Source organism: Neophocaena asiaeorientalis, unplaced genomic scaffold (assembly GCF_003031525.2).
Source record: "Neophocaena asiaeorientalis asiaeorientalis breed wild unplaced genomic scaffold, Neophocaena_asiaeorientalis_V1.1 scaffold1212, whole genome shotgun sequence".
Classification (NCBI taxonomy): Eukaryota; Metazoa; Chordata; class Mammalia; order Artiodactyla; family Phocoenidae; genus Neophocaena; species Neophocaena asiaeorientalis.
In genome coordinates this window covers 6,986-29,360 of record NW_020174248.1, presented here as the reverse complement: position 1 = coordinate 29,360, position 22,375 = coordinate 6,986, and the positions used below count along the sequence as shown (strand labels likewise).

At 37.3% G+C, this 22,375-nt stretch overlaps 1 pseudogene; it reads left to right on the top strand.

The window, feature by feature from the left end:
• Positions 1 to 1,894: 1,894 nt before the first annotated feature.
• LOC112406450 (uncharacterized) overlaps positions 1,895 to 22,375 on the top strand; it is a 21,985-nt pseudogene continuing 1,504 nt past the window's right edge.

Here is a 22,375-nt window from a genome sequence, read left to right as displayed (position 1 = left end):
GGATCTACACAGAAGTCTAGACTTGAACCCCCAAATTGCCTACTGCCCAGAATGGGCAGTCAAGTTCTTTGGGCCACTGTTGTCCTCTCAGTGCTGTAAAATTGTCCTGCATAGGGGCTCAAAGATATGCACTGGGTTTGTACTGTGATATCATAGTAGCGATTAGCATAAAAATCCAGGTGTGACTCACATCTCCCACTTCTTAAGTCAGAATATATAGAATTTTGAAAAATGATGCAGATGCTTTTAATCAATCATTTCATAAGAATTTGCAAATAATAATGTCCACCACCACTACTTCCACTGTTCTCAACTATTGACGACAACAATTCCAAGAAATTTTAAAGCTTCTCTTTATAGTTTCTTTATAGTGAAGTAATAACTTATCGATCATCTTGGTACTGTGAGAATCTTGTAAAACAATTGTGGGAAAGTTTTCTACAAGGATATTTAGATCTTGAAGGATGAGTAACTGTTTGGCTAACAGATGGAAAAGCTAGTGCCCTCAGAGTGAAAATCATGTGCCATGGCAAGGAGGAAATGAAAGCACCGAATTACATACAAATTTGAATGTGAGTGGGGAATTCTATATAGTTTTTAAAACAAGGGGGAGAAAAGCCATTTCTGCAGTGCTTGGCTCCAGATAATAAAGGTCAGTGGAAGAAACTGTTGTCAAGTTATGATAAGAGGCAAATTTAAGGTAGGGAAATACCACTCATCTAATATGCTTAGAAACCAAGGACCATCACAGCAGATGAAGGATGATGACAGTAGGGATTGGGCAGTGTGAATTTGGACCTGTTGGAAAGGTGCTCATCTAGCTATGAAGATGTTTGATCTCACTCTTCTGAGCAGCACCTTGTTTCACAAATGAAGGAACTTAACACCTAGAATAGTTAAAGTTCCTATAGGGGCTTCCCTGGTGGCGCAGTGGTTGAGAATCTGCCTGCCAATGCAGGGGACACGGGTTCAAGCCCTGGTCTGGGAAGATCCCACATGCTGCGGAGCAACTAAGCCCGTGAGCCACAACTACTGAGCCTGCGCGTCTGGAGCCTGTGCTCCGTAACAAGAGAGGCCGCGATAGTGAGAGGCCCGCGTACCGCGATGAAGAGTGGCCCCTGCTTGCCGCAACTAGAGAAAGCCCTCGCACAGAGACGAAGACCCAACACAGCCAAAAAAAATTAAGTAAATAAATAAATTTAAAGAGTAAAAAAAAAAAAAGTTCCTATAGCCTCTACACCTAGAGTAGTTAAAATTCCTATAGCTTCTACACCTAGAATAGTTAAAGTTCCTAGCCTCTCTATTCAGTGTGTGGTCCCTGGACCTGCAGCACTGGATTCACCTGGGACTGTATTTCAGATTCTTAGGCCCTGCCCCAGATCTACTGAAAACAGACTCTGCATTTTAACAAAAGACCCAGAGGATTGCTATTAGATTTTTGGAAACGCTAGCCTAAAGGTAACTGAGCCGTACACCTAGGGGGCTCTGACTCTGCTTCCATTGAATTCCTCCGTTACTGTTATATCTTGCTGCTTTGATAGACCCCATGGGCACATTACTTCCACGGCTCTTTAAGGTTAATCTTAAGAGAGGTCTAGGAAAGTGCCCAACCCGCCAGTGACATCTTAAAATCCTGCCAGCCAATGGCAAAGTGAGATCCCTCTGGGATTTCGGCGACCAAAGCAAGTTTTCTGGTTCCTCTGATGACACCTGCGATCCTGGGGTTCTTTCGCCAGACGCCTGCAGCTTCGGTTGAGGTTGCCAACTCGCCAGCTTGGGCGGTGCCAAAGCCGGCTGGGCTGGAGGCTAGCGATCAACGTCTGGCGGTTGCCGAGCGACGGGGTCCACGCTAATCCTCGGTCAAATCTGCAAAGGTTTGCGGGATACCTAGAGCATGGCTATGGAGTCCGAGAGGAGCTCACTCATGGCCTGGGACTTGGAGACCCCAAAGAAGGATATGTAGCTGCGGGTGACCCCGTCGGAAGTGAAGTTCCCTGGACGCGATGGCAGGGAGGGTCTACCTCCTCCCAATTACCGTGCACAATCTCGGCCGATACAGCCAGAAGATCCGGTTTCAGGAGCCTGTCAAGCCACAGGTAACACACCCAGGGGTGTTGAGAGCAGGACCTCAGGAGGGCCGCCATCCGAGAATGCCTACCCACCTGGGCACCTGCTTTGTCCTGGGGAGTAGGCGCCCGGCTCCTGCGGGCAGGATTGAGCTTCCTGGGGAGCAGCGATTTAGTGTGCTGGCTTTTTGTTTTGTTTTGATGTTTTTTCCTTTCTGTTTGGGGCTGGGAGACAGGGTGGAGAAAAGTCGATCTGGAACCTCCCAATTTCTTCATTGGGAGTTTGGAAAGAAGGGAAGAGGATTTCACGTCTGTCTCCTCTTAACAGCCCAGAATCTATGCTTCATGATACTGTAGAATTATGGCAACAGATTCTCTGTTAACTACCCTTTGGATCATAAAGTGCCTGTTACTCCAGATACTGTAGGATAGTGGAAAGGTTTATTATTTCGTATTCTAACAAACATTTGTTGAGAACCTGCTACAAAATAGGGAGTAAGTGTTAGGGATGTAAAATGGAGAGAGTCCTGCCCTCATAAGACTTAGAAACTAATGAGGGAATTAGTAGTAATAATCAGCAAAATTAATGTTCTGAGAGGCTATCCCTATCTTCTGATTTAAAAGTTGACAGAACTTCATCTCTGTCTCACTGTTATTTTAGATTATCTGTGTAAATGGATGGATATTAGTTTACTGTGATCATCTGTTCTTAGGGAAAGTTGATATAGGACAGGTGAAACGATTTTTTGATATGTACGTCATGAATAACTGCATTTTTTTGTGGGATAGTTCTAATGATAATGATACTGAATGCAGCTGGACTTCTATATGCAGAAATGGAAAGGTATCTGTGATTTAATTAAAATCACACATATTTGTTTGTATACATATAGATAAATGTATGATAGTGATTAGGAGGGCAATGAGAAAAAGGACTTTTATGTTCTACTTTTTACACTTAGAAAATTGATGTACTGTTTACCTACACTAAAGTGCACAAATCTTGAAAGCAAACCTTGATGAATTTTTATATACATATATCTCCACGTAGCCACCACTTGGATCAAATCATAGACTATTTCCAGCACTCCAGAAGGTTCCCTATAATACGTGGAGTAATTACCCCATGGAGGTGACCACTACACTAATTTGTAATGAACCAGATTAATTTTGTCAGTTATTGAGTTTCATATAAATGGAATCATTCTTTATTGATTTTTGTGTGTACATGTTTTAACAATAGTGATGTGTTTATTTTGTAATAAAAGTGTACATCACAGGGACTATTAACTACTCTTTAAATCAAGAAGTACCTGATTACTCCAAACACTGTAAAATTCGGGGAAAAGTTTATTATTTCATTAACTCACTACATATTTATTGAACAATTGAATGTATATCTGAAAATATTTTCTTTTAAAACTCAGGCTGGAAGCAAATCCCAGATGTGGGCAAACACTAGTTTATGGATGTCCAGGAGGCACTTGTATGGGTGGTTTTTATGAAGTCAGAAGAAAAATAATATAATTAGTTTTACTGTGGTTTTTATTTAGAGGTCTTGACATTGGCAAGAGAATGGCCAGACAGGTTTACTAGTTAGAGGCCAAGGCCATGAGTTCAATATCTGTTGCAAGATCATGATATGCATTCCTGGTCCTTCACAGGCATAAAGGGAATTAGGGAAGGGATAGATTAGCAAAAAGTATATTAACTCTCTTGGAGGAAGAAAGAAAAAATAAAAACAGGGTGCTACGTAAAGGGCATTGTCATCATCACTATTGTAATTATTTAGGAAATGATTCTCTTAACACACAGCAGTGCTTGTTTTCCACCCCGTTTTCCAAGATCCTGCCTTGCCTATGTATTGAGTACCCACTATGTGCCATATGCAGTGCTAATGCCACCTACTGTGGGTTGCTGTTAGAAAATTAAGACACAGTCTTTTCTTCAGTGTTTTGCTGACTTGTGTGGTCTTTGGTTCTGTCAGGCCAGTCTTACTTGTAATTGTCCTCTTACCCCCATGACTCAGACTTCCTTTTCTTTTGACCCATGTTTTCATTCCTTCCTCCTGCAAGAATCGCCGCCTTCCAAATCCCACCCACCTTTTAGGGTCAAAGTGAGTTCTCATTTTCTGAAACAAGTCTTCTCTTATATTATCTCCAAATTATTTCTCCCCTACTGGATACTAATTGCATTTACAGACATTCGTTGTAGCTTGGACTTGAATCCAGATGGCTCCTGGTAACTGTTACTTTCACCTCAACGGTCAGTTCATAAGCTCCTAAGAGAAGGGGTGGTGCCTTACACACCTTTGCAGACCACTCAGAGTGCTGAGAAACTTGTGCTTTGGGCACATGCTGCTGAAGTACTAGTTGCCCTTCTTATTTAAAGGAAGACGGTCAAACCTGTTATGTGGACTTCCAGCACCCAAAGACCTATGTGGGGAATAATCTATCCCTTGTTTTCTTACTGTTTGGTGATGGATGGGGGTTGAGAGTTGGGCTGTGGTAGTTATGAGGTGTCAGAATCATTGTTTGCTGGAAGTATGATGCTTTCAGACCAGTGGTATCAGCACATCACTCCAGTTCTCTGTAGCTCTCATTGCTGGAAAGCCCTGCTTAGACTCAGTCTGACATTAAAAGCCCTGAATAATTAATTTCAACTTGACCTCCATTGTTACTCACTGAAGCTCTTTGCCCAGCAAGGCTAGCTTATTAGCTGCCTGCTGAGAGATTATTTTGCTTATTCTTTTCTCTGCGTGTGCCTGAGATATTCCCGCCTCCATAGGGAGCACCTTTCTTGCTTCTTCTCTACCTTTTACATCCATCCTCTAAGCCTGGGTTGAGTGTACTCCTTCTTAGCCCACAGTAATCATGTTCTCTCATGGATTTTCATGATACTTATGTCTGCATCACTCATATGACACTTGATTAGTCCCTGGCTTACATTATTTAATTTTCAAGGGGTATATAGTCTGCTTCTTTAAAGAGATTATATACTCAGGAGATTCTTTCTAGTTGTGGGGAAAGAGCTTAAGTTTTAGAGTCAGACAGATGTGTGTTTTGAGTCCTCACTGACACAGTGACCTTAGGTATTAATTGCACCTACAGGTCCCAGTTTCTCATCTCTACGCTGGGAGCCTTAATATCAGCCTGACAGGGCTGTAGAAGTGTATTAAGTGAGCTAATAGACATCGAATGCTTTACCTACCAGACGTACTCAACACAAAGCAGTTCTTCTCTTTCCCCCTTCAGATTTTTCCTGGAGTCTAGCAAATGTTTTTCAAGAACAAAAGTTCTTTTTCCTCATTGGTCTATTCCTTTTTATATTTCCTCCAAGTTATGAAGTCCAAGTCCTTATGCAGAAAGTATATAAAATGATGTATGTATTTATGATTGTATGTATGTGTGCATGTTTATATTGTGTATGTATTTAGACTGAGTAACATTTTCATTAGATTGCTCTTCCCTTTTTTTCTGTATTCTAGTACCTCATACTTCTAAAGGAGCCCACAAGCATTTACATATTTCTTGACTGACTGCATTTTCAGTTTCAGTTTGTGTACCATTAAAAGCATATCTGAAGCATCTAGAATCTGATAGGTATAGATATGGTCATTAAGTCTTTGCCTTTAGGGCAGGGATATTGCCTATGTCTTGATATATCTCTTGAAATAATGTATACTCCTAACTACAGTTGCTCATACTATTTTCTTATTAGGACTTAAGATGTATAATTTGATTTTTTTTTCCTACCACTGAAGTTCAAACTGATTTTGACCAATCTGGATTAAAGCACTTGCTTCTGGCCTTCAGACGACAGCTATGGTGGAATATCATCCTGATAAGAATGAAGACACTTTTGACCAACTTCTTATTTCAATAGGAAATAAAACAATAGAGATCCCTCTGATTGGGTATGTATTCTTCATATTTCATGCTAATATTTTGAGCACTCTTCAAATATTAAGGGTCATGGTAATATTTTGTATTTTCTATGACTAATAGGGCTTTTTGTATCTACAGTTTCCTTACAACTGAACTTAAAGAACAAATTTTTAGCAAATTGTAGTGTTCAAAACAAATGGAAGACTAGTTTTCCATTATTTTTTATTAAAATCATTAAAAAATGTCCAACAATTGCATGTTTTCTTTTTTTCCCCTTGAACTTGCACCCTATTTTATTTCCACCATATTTTCTGTACCTTTTGATAGCAAGATTTATTAAAGAATGCTATTTTTGCTGTCTCTACAATCTTACTTTCCATTCTCACTCCAGCAAACTCCAGAGGGGCTGTTTTCCCCAGCTTTCCAGTGAAGTAGCTCTTGCATATTGCCAGTCTGTTGGTACCTCCTTTGCCTTTATCTTACTCCATTTCTCAGAAGCATTAGACACAATTAACCATTACTGCCTTTGTGGGTCACTTTATTCTCTTGATTTCCTTGCTACTACACCTCTTCAATGATTGTTCCTCCTCATCCTATGTTATTTTTTTTTAATTGAAATACAGTTGACATATAACATTTTGTAAGTTGAAGGTATACATGTTGATGTGATACATTTATATATTGCAATATACTACTACCATAGGGTTAGCTAACACCAGTATCACATTACATAGTCATCATTTCTTTCCTGTGGTGGGAACAATTAAGATCTAGTCTGTTAGCAACTTTGAAGTTTATAATACATTTTTGTTGCCTATGATCACTATGCTGTATGTTAGGTCTCTGGGACTTATTTATCTACTAGTTCCCAGTTTGTACCCTTAAACAGTATCTCTCCAATTCTCCTACCCTCCAGCCTCTGGTAACCACCCTTCTACTTTTCTGTTTTTATGATGGATGCATTCCTAAATTAATTATTATGAACCCATATTCACATTTTAATTTAATTTTAAATTATTGTCATATTTACTTCACAGAATTTTAAATAATGCAGATGTTTGGCTTCAAAAAATCAAAATGGTGTTTTTTTGAGATTGGCTGAAAAATATGGACTGATATAATGAATATAATACAGAACTAAGTAACTGGTTTGCAGATTAACTTTAATACAAATATTTTTTTTAATACTAATAATTTATTTGACCAGGACACTGTGCTTTTCATTTTATATTGAAATAAGTATAGTTCTGTTCATTATAAAATTATCCGTTAGAGCTGCTGTTAAAATTTTTGTGTTTTTTTTCACATACATACATGCATGATCCTTCTTTTCCCCAGCAAAATATGATTCCATAGGTGTTATTCTTTTGTCTCTGTTTATCTGGCACCAGCAGAATTAATATTAGAACATTAATATTTAATATTAATATTGGTATTAGATATAAGTCTTTTTATAATTTCCCTTGCATTTTTTTATTTTCATAAACTAAATTTAGATGTGCAATTATTTGGGTTCTCAGTGTTGTTGAGAAGTTCTGCTTTCTCACAACATCACATTCTGCATAGGAATCAAACAGCTGACACATGTTAGGAAAGGAATAAGCTACTCCTTTGCGTCATTGGAAGGTATTTATTTAGCTATCAGAGCATCCCCGAGTTTGGAGACCACTGGTACTTGGCATGAGTGTGTTGGTCATTCCCCTCTCCAGAATTTCCTTCAACTCTGATCCTTAGTCAGGGTTCAACTGGTAACTCATCTTGCAGAAGGCATTTGGAGTCAAGAGGCACTTCTGATAGGTGGCTAGATACTTTATTGTCCTTAGAGGTCAACTGTCCTGACGTGTTGTGGTGCATATGGGGCCAGAAAATGTTTTTTATATGAGGAGAAGAGAAACCAGTAGGAAAGCCAGAGAAACTGTTATATATTGCCATTTTACCATACCCTTACTGCTAAGGTTAAGCCATATATATGTGTATGCATGTATGTACATGTATATGTGTGTGTATGTGTGAAGATTCTTAAGAAATTCTTCTTAAGATACTTTTCCACATCTAGCTAGAGAAAAAGTGTAAAAAAACATTCAGCTTCACATCTTATATTGTTTGTGTGACGGGTTCCTCTTTTAGATCCTGTAAACTATTAATGCAAGTATGTATACACATATAAATATATTGTAAGGAGATGCACAAGGTCATTGATCTTTTCCTGTCGCAAAATTACAATCTCTATGAGAAGAACATGGGTATTTCTTAGACTATGCAGCATAAGTAGGACATTCCTGGCTGATCTCTGGAATGTCTGTACCTATCCAGTAATACACAAACACATATAAACACAGATCCCAGAAAGAAGGCCCAGACCACCAATGTATAGGCAGTATTTGTAAATGTTTTGTTCAGGTATTTTTATTTATGAATTTTAGTGTGTTTGTATGTATATATGATTGTATGTATGTATGCATTTATGCTTTGGAGGTTGTATCCTAAGTGGAGTAAATTACTTAATTCATGTGTCTGGCACATAACCTTAGGACTCAATAAAGATTAGTTATTACTATATTTATTACTGATGCTGTTGTTATCGTTGTTAGGTTTCTAAGGTAATGCACTTGAAGTCTAACAAAATGGATTCAAGTTTAAGTTCCCCAGCGTTATATCCAGATAATTCCTTAGATAAATCATTTAAGCTTTTTAAGTCTTTGGCTTTTCATCTGTAACCTAGGAGCCGTAATATTTACCTACCTTTCAGGAAATTTGTTAATATCAAACAGGATAATATACTTAATGGTGATTTATAAACTATAAATTATTATCCAGATATATATGTATATATATATCATTATGAGATGTGTATTTAGGATTAGAATGGATTTTTTAAATGCTTATGAAAACATATGCTACAGATACGCTACAGTGAGTCCTTTAAATTGGCGACACACATGGAAAATCAATTGTATCCTTTTGTTCTTAGGCCTTGTTTTAGTCCCCAAGTGATATTTTATAGTATCATAGCTCCTTTTATTTCATCAGATTTGGACCATCCAAACTAGTTTACTTTGTTCAGATAACTTGCACCCTTTTGAGGTCGGGGGGGGGGCAAAAGAATGTATTATAGGCTTAGTAGGAGATTCCAAAACAGAGTTCCAAATATATTTTGAGCTACAAAAATATTGAGATGTGTGGGTAACCTCTCAAGGTGAGTACTTGGGAAGGCATACCATGTACTTATGCATAAAGTCTGATTTCTTTATTTAAAATGTGTCTCATTATCTTTGTTCGTGTCTTTATTTTACAGTTTGTTTTACTGACAGATGTGCCACCAGCAGACTTATAAGGAAACTGAAATATCTTTTTAGGAGTTAAGATAAAAATATCTATATATGTCCCCCTGTGGATTTAACCATGAGGTTATAGTTGTTAAAATTCATCATATGGGGCTTCCCTGGTGGGGCAGTGGTTGAGAGTCCGCCTGCCGATGCAGGGGACACGGGTTCGTGCCCCGGTCTGGGAAGATCCCACATGCCGCGGAGCGGCTGGGCCCGTGAGCCATGGCTGCTGAGCCTGCGCGTCCGGAGCCTGTGCTCCGCAACGGGAGAGGCCACAACAGTGAGAGGCCCGCATACCGTAAAAAAAAAAAAAGAAAAAAAAAAAGAAAAAAAAAAAGAAAAAAAAAAAGAAAAAAAAAAAGAAAAAAAAAAAGAAAAAAAAAAAGAAAAAAAAAAAGAAAAAAAAAAAGAAAAAAAAAAAGAAAAAAAAAAAGAAAAAAAAAAAGAAAAAAAAAAAGAAAAAAAAAAAGAAAAAAAAAAAGAAAAAAAAAAAGAAAAAAAAAAAGAAAAAAAAAAAGAAAAAAAAAAAGAAAAAAAAAAAGAAAAAAAAAAAGAAAAAAAAATTCATCATATCGTCCTCTTTTCTCCTCTTCTAGGTTGATTCTATCCTGTCAACTGGAAATTGAGTCAGAAGTTAATTTTGGGACATTGGTTGCCAATAGTAAAGTATATTGTAAAGAGGTTAATATCATTAACAATGGCAGAGTACCAGGTAAATACTTTCTGTCATATAAATTAACTTACACTTTTGGAAGAAAATTGGTACTGTTTGAAATATATACCTTCTGCAATTAATGGATTCTCTGATTCACCCTACCCCTCCAGAAGAATTATGTTATTTGAAAAGGCTCAAAACTGAAGGTCCTTAAGTAGGATGACTGTAAAAGACTGATAGGTAATATCAGGAAAGATAAATCTACATCCTTATGATTCTTATTAATACAACCTGACTCTCAGATGACTGATGATCTCCCTGAGGATAGAAGGCAAGGTGGTGTCGTGGAAGTGACATAGTCCTTAGAGCTTTCCAGAGATAGAATCAGGACACAGTGCCTTACTAGCTGTGTGATCTGGGGCAAGTATCTTTAAGGACATTGAACTTCAGATTCCTCATTTATAAACTGGCTAATAAAATACACTGTGTTAATTATATATGTACTTAAGGTTGTAATATGGTACTTGACTTATCACAAGCACTCAGTAAATATTTGTTCTTTTTCTCGATCATATTCAACTTTGAATTCACATGATGATCCCTAGGAGGCTCTTACTAACATTTTGTTGAAAGGAAAAGTGCTTCTCTCTTCTCCATACTGGATTATTTCTAGACATTCTTACTGTGACCTAAGAGTTTCCATAAAGGCATAAGTGTGCCTGTGTCTATGTGTGTGTGTGCACATGCATGTGTGTATGCACACTCTTCATTGATGATATACTGTAGGCATAAAATCACTTATCCTTTCATTCACTTGATTGGATGGTCAGCATCTGGGATGATAAGACTCAAATTTTCCCCAAGCTGAGAAGAGGACTAGCTCCAGACAGGGAGGGCATTTCTCTCTGAGACTGCTTGTTGGATACATAAAACAGGTCTTAAATCCAAACCCGTTTTACAGCAAGTGAGGACGTTCTTTGGGGTTGCTTGAATGAGCAGTGGGAATTATTAAGACAAAGACAATCTGTCACTTTACTGATTTCTTCTGGGATATGAACAAATAAAACTGATAGTTGTTCCTCACTGAATGTTATTCATTTCACTTTCCATGCTTTGGTTTTTAAATGGCTGAATTTCTGATGCCTGTCAGACTGTGGAATATTAGGCTCATTTGTGGGCTGACTCCAGTGTTAAGGATGAACTCTCTTATGGTGATTGACTATGGGCTGTATGGTCCTTTAGATTGTCTGGTTATAGAGCAGTGATATGTAATGGAGAGAATTTTATTTGTATTCTTTTACTTTCCAAAATCTCTCTTAACTGTTGTCCATTCCAAAACCTTTAAAGTTTTGATCATATCCTCTCTTTATTCTAAAATCTTACCAAATTTTACAGCTTTATTACTTATAAAAACTCTCTATAAGTAAAAAATACATAATTTTAATTGAATATTTAATATTATTTTACTTAATAAAAGTATATGTGTGGACCTGAGTCCCTACATTTTAGGAAAAGTAATCCACATTGACTTTTAGTATTGTATTAATATTTTGTGTGTGCATAGCATTTGTAGTTAATACTATATTGGTAAATTATAATTGAGTATTATGAAATGTTAATTACTCTTACCTTACTAACTGAAACAAATTGCTATCAATGAAACACATTTTCTTAGTGCTGACTTTGTCCCTCATTTTTGGAGTTGAATGATATTATTTTTTCCACCCTTACCAAAATTGATAGTATGTTTTATATTCACAGTAGCAAGTGCCCGTAAAGTGTCATAAAGTCCTCATTACCCACAAGCACAATATATAAATATTCATGAGAATTATAATGCATTTTCATGAAGAAAAACACTTAGGCAGAAAATAGATTCAGCAACCAAAGATGATTTTAATAAAATTTTCAAAAAGGATTTTATGTGACAAATATTTTATAGTTTTAGAGTCAAAGATCAAGTGTTTACAAACGTATATGTGTACTTAAGAGGACATTAAAAAGCCACATTCAGCAGATTCATGATTTGTATAGCTTTGTTTTCTCTCTCTGGTAGTGTCACTGAGGTTATTATCTTCAGTTTTATAGAAGCCAGAGTTTATGTAACAACTTCATGATGTTTTATTTTAATAGTCTATTATGGAGTAACCATCCCTAGATTTAGCTGAAAGTTGTTGAATACATTTTGTTGTCTTGCCCCTTATAAGAATGTTTCCTAAATTTACAAAGTAGTGCTTGTCTTTTCATCCTGAAAAGACATGGCTTAATCTTTAAGATGTTTCTAATATTAGTGTTTTGTGAGCTGGGGAACTCCATGTTCTCTTTTATGTCTTTATTGTTTCTCGGTTTTTATCATTGAAGATTGAAAAAACATTATTTTAGCATGCCTTGAATCGCACACATTTCCTCTTCCCCTCTTGAATCTTTGGGTACTTTTTCTACTACTGTGTTATGATGTAGAATAGTCTTTAAAGTCCCTAGTGTGATCTTTACACACCATTTCTGGGTTTGAACAGCTACCTTAGGACTCCTTTAGGTTTTGGGGGGTTATTTTGCCCCAAATATATGACCTTTCTCTTGCTCTTAATGTCTGCTGTACTCCTTCCCCTGATCATCAGCATCATCTCTCTACATCACTGTCTAGAAAAGCCTGGCATCATCTGTAAACCAGAAAATTTGCTAAATTGGACCAGACCCAGGAGTGGTCCTCAGAATCCTCTCTAACTACCCAGAGAAGCACCCACTACTTATTGTCAATGCATTTTTTTGTTTTGTTTTCATGGAAACTGATGTCATGAAATCTCAACATACTTTTCATGCATAACACAATGTTAGGCATATACCAGGCATTCAGTAAGCCTTCATTTAACTGATTTGACCTGGAGCGAGGTGTTCCAGGTCCCAAATCTTGGTTACAATATTAACTGGCTGGGAGGCCCCAGACAAGGAATTTACACTTCCCGAACATTCATTGCCTCCCTTATACATTAAAGATAAACATAGCGCCTTCCTCCTATAATTGTGGTAATGATTAATAAAATGCTTAGCACACTCTCTGACATATATTAAGTGTTCAGTAAATATTCATTATTGATGTTAGAATTATTCTTCTTCTCCCTCCTCCTTAATTCTCTTTTGTGGACTGCTGTCCCTTTTTTCAGTACATTAGAAGTGAGTGTTCCTTAGGATTTGTCATAGACCCTCATGTTTCCTCAGTCACCCTGCTCTCCCTAGGCAATCACTTCCATTCCTGTTACTTCACTGAAGTCTGTACAAGACTTTGCATTTCCTTCAGGTTTTTCAGAGTTAACACGTCTAAAACTAAACTCCTCAATGTCTCCCCCAAACTTCTCCTTTTCTGTTTTTCATTGAATGTCACCACCATGTATATGGCCAAGTCAGAAATTTGGCAAATCCTTGACACCTCCCTCCTTTTCACCCTCTACCCCCTTACTCAGTCAACTATTAAATCCTGTCTGTTCACTTCCTTATAGTGTGAGTAATCCTACTTTTCTCTGTCCCACTGTCACTTTTTTACAACAGTCCATAATCTTCTCTTCCCTTATAATTACATCAACCTAAATTATTTGTGTGGAGTCACCTCTTATCTCCTTCTAGTTCATTCTCCACACATCAGCCAGTTTGACATCTAAAAAGAAATGAAAATTTGATGACAAAAAATTCTTCAATGACACCCTTCTCCTAGGATGATGTTCTTGCTCCTGTTGTGAGCAATTAAAAAACCAGTCAAATATTTCATTATTACTAATGATATTAAAGTTACATAAGACACAGTAATGTTTGTGAGCTCACTGTTTTAATATATTTAAAAGATTGAACAATGTTCTTTTGTTAGGGGTTGTTCCTGAATAAGCTTTTGAACCATTCACTTAAAACTCTTTTGTCAAACTACAGAAAACTCTTTTGTCAAACTACAGAAAAGTGGTTACAGTATAGAAACTATTTCACTGACTCAGACTTAACTGAATTCATATAGTTTTCTTTTCCTGGAGAATTGAGTCAATAATATTTATTCATAATGGATATAATTTTACAGAGTTTTATTTTATATTATGACAGAAAAAAATAAGCCTTAAATATTATGTCATTAGCAAGTCTCTAAAAATGATTGGATTAACAAATTTTGTTACTGTTTGCCTTTTTCATCTGGTCATCTCTGAACCTGAAGTTTTGTTATCTTTTATATTTTCAGTACTTTTATTATGCTAATATTACATTCTCCTAAGTTAACTGAATAATTTTGGAAAATGTCATCAAATGTGATTTAAAACTGGTAAATTAGGAATTTTCAAAGTTGTTTATGTTGGCAGCATGCTCATTTGTGTTAATATTGTATAATGATATCAAAGAAACTCATGACTGGTTACCTCCCATTTATTGGATATTTTGAACACTGCTTGGTGCTAGGCACCATGTGGGGTGCCAGGACCACAACGATGAAAAAGAGATAGTATCTGATCTCACCTGCATGCTCTAAGATAGGCACCAAACATTACCATAAATTATGGACCATTTCTGCTTTCAGAACAAGAAATTTTTGTGGCCTCCTCATATGCTATTTGAGTCTAGAAACCCATTTCTTTCACCGTTTCCCTATGTGAACTGCATTAATTCGTTTATAGAGTAGTGGTAGTGGCTAGAAGTGTGAGTCCTGTGGTCAGAAACATCCAAGTGAAAATCCCAGCTCTATTAGTTACTAGCTGTAGTAGTCAACTATTGCTATGTAACAAACCACTCCATAATTCTATATCTTAAAAAAATAATTATTTTTTTAGTTTCTCATTTTTATGCAGAATAGCTGGAATTTGACTAATCTAAGCTGCATGACTCTGCTTCAAGCTGAGGCAGCTGGGGCTGATCTGTTACTCACTGCAGGTCTTTGAGTCAGCTGGGTGGCTCTGCTTCACATTTGCCAATGCTGAGGCACAGGCCAACGGGACGGCAGTTTCTTAAAAGAAACACTTTCCATGGTAGAAGAGCAAGAGAACATCTGGGGATGAAGCTGACATGTTGTCACTTCTAGTCCCATGCTATTTGCCAAAGTAAATCACGTGATCAGGCCCCGTCAAGGGGTAGGAAAACATACTTAGTCCACAGGAGGGTAACAGTGAGGATGCAGAGAAGGTTAAAGAATTGGAGTTGATGATCTAATCTATCATAACAGTTGTGTATTTTTGGACAAGTTACTCAACCTTTCTAAGTGTCTGTTTCCTTATTTATAAAATAGAGGTAATGATTGAGCCTGTATCATAGATTTCATTATGAGGACTAAATAGAATAACATATGCACAGCTCTTAGCATAAGTGTCTGAACACAGTAAGCAGACAGAAAATTTTAGCTATTGATGAGGGTTGAGTCCTAACACGAGGCTCACATTTATTGGATGACCCTAGAGACAGGACTTACAATCAAAGCTGTGATTCTTGGTCCACAATAGACCATAAACTCTGTAATGTGTCTCTGTCCTCTACTAAGAGTGTGAACGTTAACATTATAAGGATCCAAATGTAAACCATCTGCTCTTGTTCTCCTTAGGTATGTTTAAAACAGAATACCAGGGCCAGTTACCCATTGTCACTTTTCCAACCAGTGGTATTGTGCAGCCTAAGTCATCAATGGTTATTAAAGTGGATTTCTGTGCAGACTGGCCCATAATTGTAAATGAAGTGGCAAAGTGAGTATATACTATGGTTCTTAATTCTAGTGTAGTGCTTAATACTTTCCTATTTCACTTTTCATATATGCCTGTTGTATTTGAATGTATGTTAGCTTCTTCTTTCAGTCAGCATTCATTTATTGAGTATCTACTATTTGCCAAGCACTAGGGACTGAAAAATGGGAAGAACCAGAGAATGGCATATGGGTACACCTAACAGGAGCTCCTAGTTTGGATTTTGTTGGAGTGAGGGAGTGGATCAAGAAAGAGCTCCACTAAGGAGGTGATAGTTGAACCAAACACCTGTGGTTGAGTAGAAATTAGCCAGGCAAAGAGCAGTGGTGTGATTTGGGCTGAGTGTGTGTGTGTATGTATGTGTGTCTGTGTGCAGGGGAGGTGGGTATTGGTGATGAGAGTGGGTTAAATGAGTGATTTCAGGCAGTGCAAGTAGAAGACTTGAATTCCTACAGGTTAATAGTGTTACACATCAAGAGATCTGAGGCAAAGAGATAGAGGTGAGGAGTGTTGAGAGATGAGACCAGAAAAACAGGATGGTGCAGGGTCCAGTTAAGGACCTCATAAGACAGCATTTTTTAATGCTACATGTCTCAGTTCATTAGCAGAATGTGCAATCACTATAATGGGTCACCACCAGTATTAAAACAATGAAATAGAAAACATCAGAATGCATCTCACATGGTAAGGGCAAGTGGCGTTTTGTAAAATTTGTTTCGTGTGTGTGTGTGTGTGTGTGTGTGTGTGTTCTGCACTGTAATGTAAAGTGCATTTCTTTTTTTTTTGTAAAGTGCATTTCTAACTGAAGGTCACAATTAAAAAAAATGTTTGAGAAACAGTTGTGAGCCCTGATAGGAGCTTGGGTTCTATTGTAAAGGCTGTGGAATCTCAGGAAGGTTTTAAGATGGGAGTGTCTTGATTAGTTTGCATTTTAGAAAGGTCATGTTGATAGCAGTGTACAAAATCGAGGAGTACAGATGTGGAGTGGATAGTACAGATGTGGAGTGGAGTGACTAGAAATTCTAATAGTAAAGCAGAAGAGAAATAATGAAGGCCTCATTTAAGGTACAAATTGGGAGTATGGAGGGAGATAAGTGTGCAGATTGGAGATATGTTATGGAGGTAGATTTGACTATATTTAGTGACTGGTTATAGAAAGAGAAGGTAAGAGGAGGTTCAGGTCTGTGAGAGAAGATCTTGAGTTCTGTTTTGGAATGCTGGAATTGATTTGCTTTGCAGAATCCTGTGGAGCCTATTATATTTACTTATCTTGACTCCCAGAAGAAAATTTGGTCTAGGTATATTGGTTTGAGAGTTGTCAGTTCATAAGTTGTAGATGAAGCATGAAATGTTGAAAATAACTTTGGGAAGAAGGGTAGAGTATAAAAAAAGTAGGAGAGAAACAGCATTATTCATGGAATTTACAAAATATCCAAGTCTTAGAAGAATGAGAAGGCAGAGTCTAAATAAGTTAGAAGGAAAGCCATGAAAGTATGGTGTCAAGAAAGCTAAGGGAGGGGAGATGTGGAAAGAGATGGTATCAACCGTGCCCAATGTGACAGAGATACACAGAGATACAAAGTTAATGACTTTGGTGATGGCTGTGAATTGGTCAGTGATCTGTGGTATCTGACAGGGTGAGATACAAAAGGATTGCATTTATGCCAGAGAGGGATAAATGCGGGGTGGAGAGAAGTTGCAACAGTGAATTCAAATTAGTCTGGAAAGTGAAGTTTTATGAGGGAGGATATTCATTTCAGCAAAGAAGTAGAGTTTTGCTGAGATACTTTACTTTGTAGGGAATTGGGTTATTAGGATGGGGATGAAGTTGGCTGTTGGACTTGGGGGGATGGGATGAGTTAGAAAAGAATCTCAGAGTTCTAGAACTAGAGGTGACCATGTAAATCATTGGTGATATGGAAATATCAGTAAGTGATTTTTGGGGTCAATTCATGCAGTTGTTTTCCATCTTTGTTGTTTCCTGGAGACAATGAATTAGGTTGCAGATATGCTATTCTACTTTGCAGATTCAGACAGACAGAAGGACATGACAGTCTCTGGCACATACGTGAAAGGAACTGCTCTTAGTCCTTTGAATTTTAATTATTATGTGATTTTATAAAATTTCTGTTTATATAAACATTTAGGAGAAAAATATGTAGAATTCTAATTAAAATATGTATGTATAATTCATTATCTTGTAGAGTGAGTTTGCGAGATCGTCCAGACATATTCTTGAATATCAAAGCTCATGTTGTTGAGCAGATTATTGAATTGTTAAACATGAGTAATGATAAAAAGTTGGAAAGCATAAGCTTTGGTCCTGTTTTCTTTGGAATGTCAAAGATTGAACATGCACTTCTATACAATAATAGCCCAGAACCTATAAATTGGGTAGCCATAATGCAAGATGATTCTGTTGGAGAAGAATTGGTAAGTAAGTAGTGCAACTTACTAATAACCAACAAGCTGTTTAAGTTTTCTAAATGTGTTTTAACATGAAGATAGATATGATTTCATTTCATGTGTCTCCAAGGGTGACCTAAAAAAGTTCAGTAAATTCAGCTGACATTGAGAGTAATCTATATCTGTTCTTATCCATTTTTCAATAGTTCTTTTAATTTTATGAGGTGCCTTGATCAAATTTATGTATGTTACTGTTAAAACATACATATTCTCTATATCTAGACTCTGGAATTTCAATAATTATTTTATGACCTCATCTTAAAATATTTTATTTTGTGTTTTGCCTGAATATTCTTTTATTTCTGATTTTATATTACAGGGTACAAACAGTCAACAAAGAACAGATGTTGCTTTAAATAATCTAACCTACTTAAGGAAAATAAAGAACATAGATATTACCACATTTATCTCCTATGTTCCTAATGAAGGGAGGTTACAGCCTTATCAAAAGATTTTAATTACATTTTGTTTCAGCCCAAATTAAGCAAAAATTAATTCCAATATGATGTTACTTATTAATGGAAAGTATATTAACCATACATTCATCAGATTGATTTTAATAGTAAAACTTGGTGGGCTTCCCTGGTGGTGCAGTGGTTGAGAATCTGCCCGCCAATACAGGGGACACGGGTTAGAGCCCTGGTCTGGGAAGATCCCACATGCCACGGAGCAGCGAGGCCACCACAGCTGCTGAGCCTGCGCTCTAGAGCCCGTGAGCCACAACTACTGAGCCCGTGTGCCACAACTGCTGAAGCCCGCGTGCCTAGAGCCCGTACTGTGCAACAGGAGAGGCCACCGCAATGTGAAGCCCACACACCACAATGAAGAGTAGCACCTGCTCGCCGCAACCAGAGAAAGCCCGTGTACAGCAACGAAGACCCAACACAGCCAAAAATAGATAAATAAAATAAATTTAATAATAAAAAAAAAAAACTTGGCAGAAGGCACAAATTGGGTTTTTCTTATTATGGTTCTAAATATTTCTAACCTGGTTAATATTATTTCCAATATTTAAAAATGTTTCTAAATACTTCATTTTAAATTAAAAATCTCTCCAGACCTTGTGGAAATGAGGTGATGGAAGTTTTGGGTTGCTTTGGATTTTGGCTGCAAACCAGTCTGTTCAACCAAGACCTTATTGTCCCTGCAGAAATAGTCAGGTGATGGCCAGGGGCATGCAGTATGTTCTAGATGCCTCCAAAGAGGATGCAGTTGCTCCTGCCAGGGCCAAATGCTTACTGAGTATCAGGAATATTAAGCCTATAGCAGCTGCTGGGATCAACCACACTTGCTTGCTGAAACTCATACAGACGTTTAGGACTTTTGCCAATGTATATTTTTCCCTGTACTTGGTTTGATTATTTAGTTTGAAAATATATTTGGCAATGCTGTTTTAAATATATAGTAGCAATTTCAGCTACACTTGAGAGGTTGCAGTGTGTGACAATAACTGATCCAATTGTCAGTATGCTTACCCTTGTTTGTAAGAAGGCAATGTTTAATGTACTTCTCTCTGTGGCAACAGGGTCACTTGGTGATACCAACTGTCCGATGAAGACTGAGTTGTGGTTTAATTTAAGGAGGGTAGCAAATCAAGTAATTGTTCTATTTGTACAACCTATAATTGCCTCATTAATCATCTCTTCATGCAGGAAACTTCTTTGGTGAATCTGTAAGAGTCTGTTTAATACACAATCTTTGAAATTCTAAATATTCTTTTCGTGGCAACATGTTCATTTTATTTGAGAGTCTAGCATGAACACATAGGAATAAGTATGATTTGTAGTCTTAGTTAAAGATGTTCTCACTACGCTATTTTGTTTCCTATGTAATATTTCACATCAGCCTTTTGTGTGTATGTTTGAGTATCCGCTGCTAAAAAGCTGAGCTCTAGGTAAGGCAAGTAAAGATTGCTAGTGCACAAGCCTGTGATGTAACCCATCTCTGTCTTTGGTCCTACTTCCCTTCTTCTCATCTTTCCTTTGCTTTTCTCCTCTGCCAAGATTTGGCTGTTACCAAATCTTATTCTCCAAATTACTTGTTCTCCTCTAACAAGAATGTGGCTAGCAATATTTGCCTAGTCCATGGGAGGAGACAGGTACGTACGAGAGGTTTGCAGTTTCACCCTGGTGTAAGAAGGACTATTGTAGAGAATTGAACAGAGACCTTAGGTAGCAATGAAGTTTGCCTGGAAAGAAAATCCTTTACATAGAAAGTGGCGTTGGAGGCAAGACCTTGACAACTTAGTATATTTAAATTCCTCTTACTTACAAATATCATCATGAAGTCATTTTTTGGATCTTCACATAATATGAGTATGATCTTCTTCTTGGCAAGTCTCAATGTCTTGTGCAGTAATTTTGGAAAATGGATCACAGTCACCTTTTTATTCCTGAATTTCGTCTGTTTGCATAGGTTTAAGTATTGGGTTGAAATTCCCTTTTGAGAGATAATAAAGTTATCATCTTTGCTTTAGAAATAACTGACTGTGATTTTTTACAGGCTAATCATTAATGGTCAAAAGGATGATCCTTCACACAGGCAAGACTATGCTCTCTTTTTGAGATTTGAGTCTGTAGGAAGTAAAGATGGATTTTTGAGAGATGATAACAATAAAACCATCAAAAGTAAGTACGAAATGAACATTATCATCAAATGTATAGCTGTTTAAATTGTTTAAAAGTTTGGACAGCAATATTTGTAGAGGCAGTTTAATAAAAATATATAATTCTGGACTAGAATAAAAACGCAAACATTCGAGAGACCTTAACATGTCTTCTGTGGCACGTTGAGAAAAGTCAGCCTCAGCATCATTTACATGATAATTTTCCAAGTTAGAATTTAGATGACTTTATTATTTTATTTTATTATTTTTTAAAAAATTTATTTATTTATTTAGTTAGTTTTGCCTGCATTGGGTCTTGGTTGCTGCACACGGGCTTTCTCTAGTTGCAGCGAGCGGGGGCTACTCTTCGTTGCTGTGCGCGGGCTTCTCATTGCGGTGGCTTCTCTTGTTGCGGAGCATGGGCTCTGGGTGCACGGGCTTCAGTAGCTGTGGCACATGGGCTCAGTAGTTGTGGCTTGCAGGCTCTAGAGTGCAGGCTCAGTAGTTGTGACGCATGGGCTTAGTTGCTCTGCGACTTACGGGATCTTCCCGGACCAGGGCTCGAACCCGTGTCCCCTGCATTGGCAGGCAGATTCTTAACCACTGCGCCACCAGGGAAGTCCCAACTTTATTATTTTAAAATAACATTAGATAAACATGATGATGTAGAGTTAAGGGAATAAAAAAAGAAAACACACAAAAAAAAACCCTGCCTTCTTTTCTTTGTAAGCCTAGGTTATCTCTTAGAGATTAATATGGGAACAAATGACCTATTTCATCTTTACCAAACCTTTTGCTCTCTTAGAATCTATATAAAGAGACAGTCACTTTATTTACTAGTCACCCTATTTACTAGAGCTCTAGTAAATAGAGCGTAATATCCTGCTATAGGATATTGATAAGTGCGTGTGCTTTGCAGGCCACACGTAAAGATGCAAGGCACTTTTTACATTTTTGGGTAACGTTGGATGCGTTGCAGTGAGGAAAATGGAATTGGTCTTCAGTTTAGCAAGAAAGATCAAAGAGAAAAATATAGGCAGAAGACAGATGAAATCCAGAAAGATGAGCCATGGTAAGTCAAGAGTCTAGAAGATTTACATGTTGGTACAAGTGATGTCATTGAGCAGAGTTGAACTGTGTTCCTAGGGCAGAAATTGATTGCTCTGTTACTATTTATGCCGTGGTTCGTGATATGGAGCTCTGTCTGCTGATCATAGACAGAACATTCATTCTAGGCTTGCAAGTTAATCTAGTTTTCAATGGCTAGAGATACAGATGCTAGGTTTTCCTTAGAGTCTAGGATTGGCTAGTAAGACCAAGAGTGAAGAAATATAAACTCTGTTTATGGGATTCTAGTTACATTGCTTTCTCTGCAAAACAGTTCTTTCACTCAATTAGAGCTCACAATTCATAGGTACTAGCTTCTTTCTAGTATCTCCTAAACTTCATATTTATGTTATTGCTCAGCTTATATTCCATCATCCATTATTTTAATCACCTTTTCCCAAGTATATGTAAATCTCTTGGCTCAACTCCCATTTTGGCTGAGTGGAAAACCTCTAATCTGATTAAATTCAACTCTTAGCCTACTCTAGCACTGCACCTGGGAAGCTAATTGCGCTGGCGAAAAGCACAAAACCAGGCTGTGAGGTTTCACTTTATATCTATAACCACTTA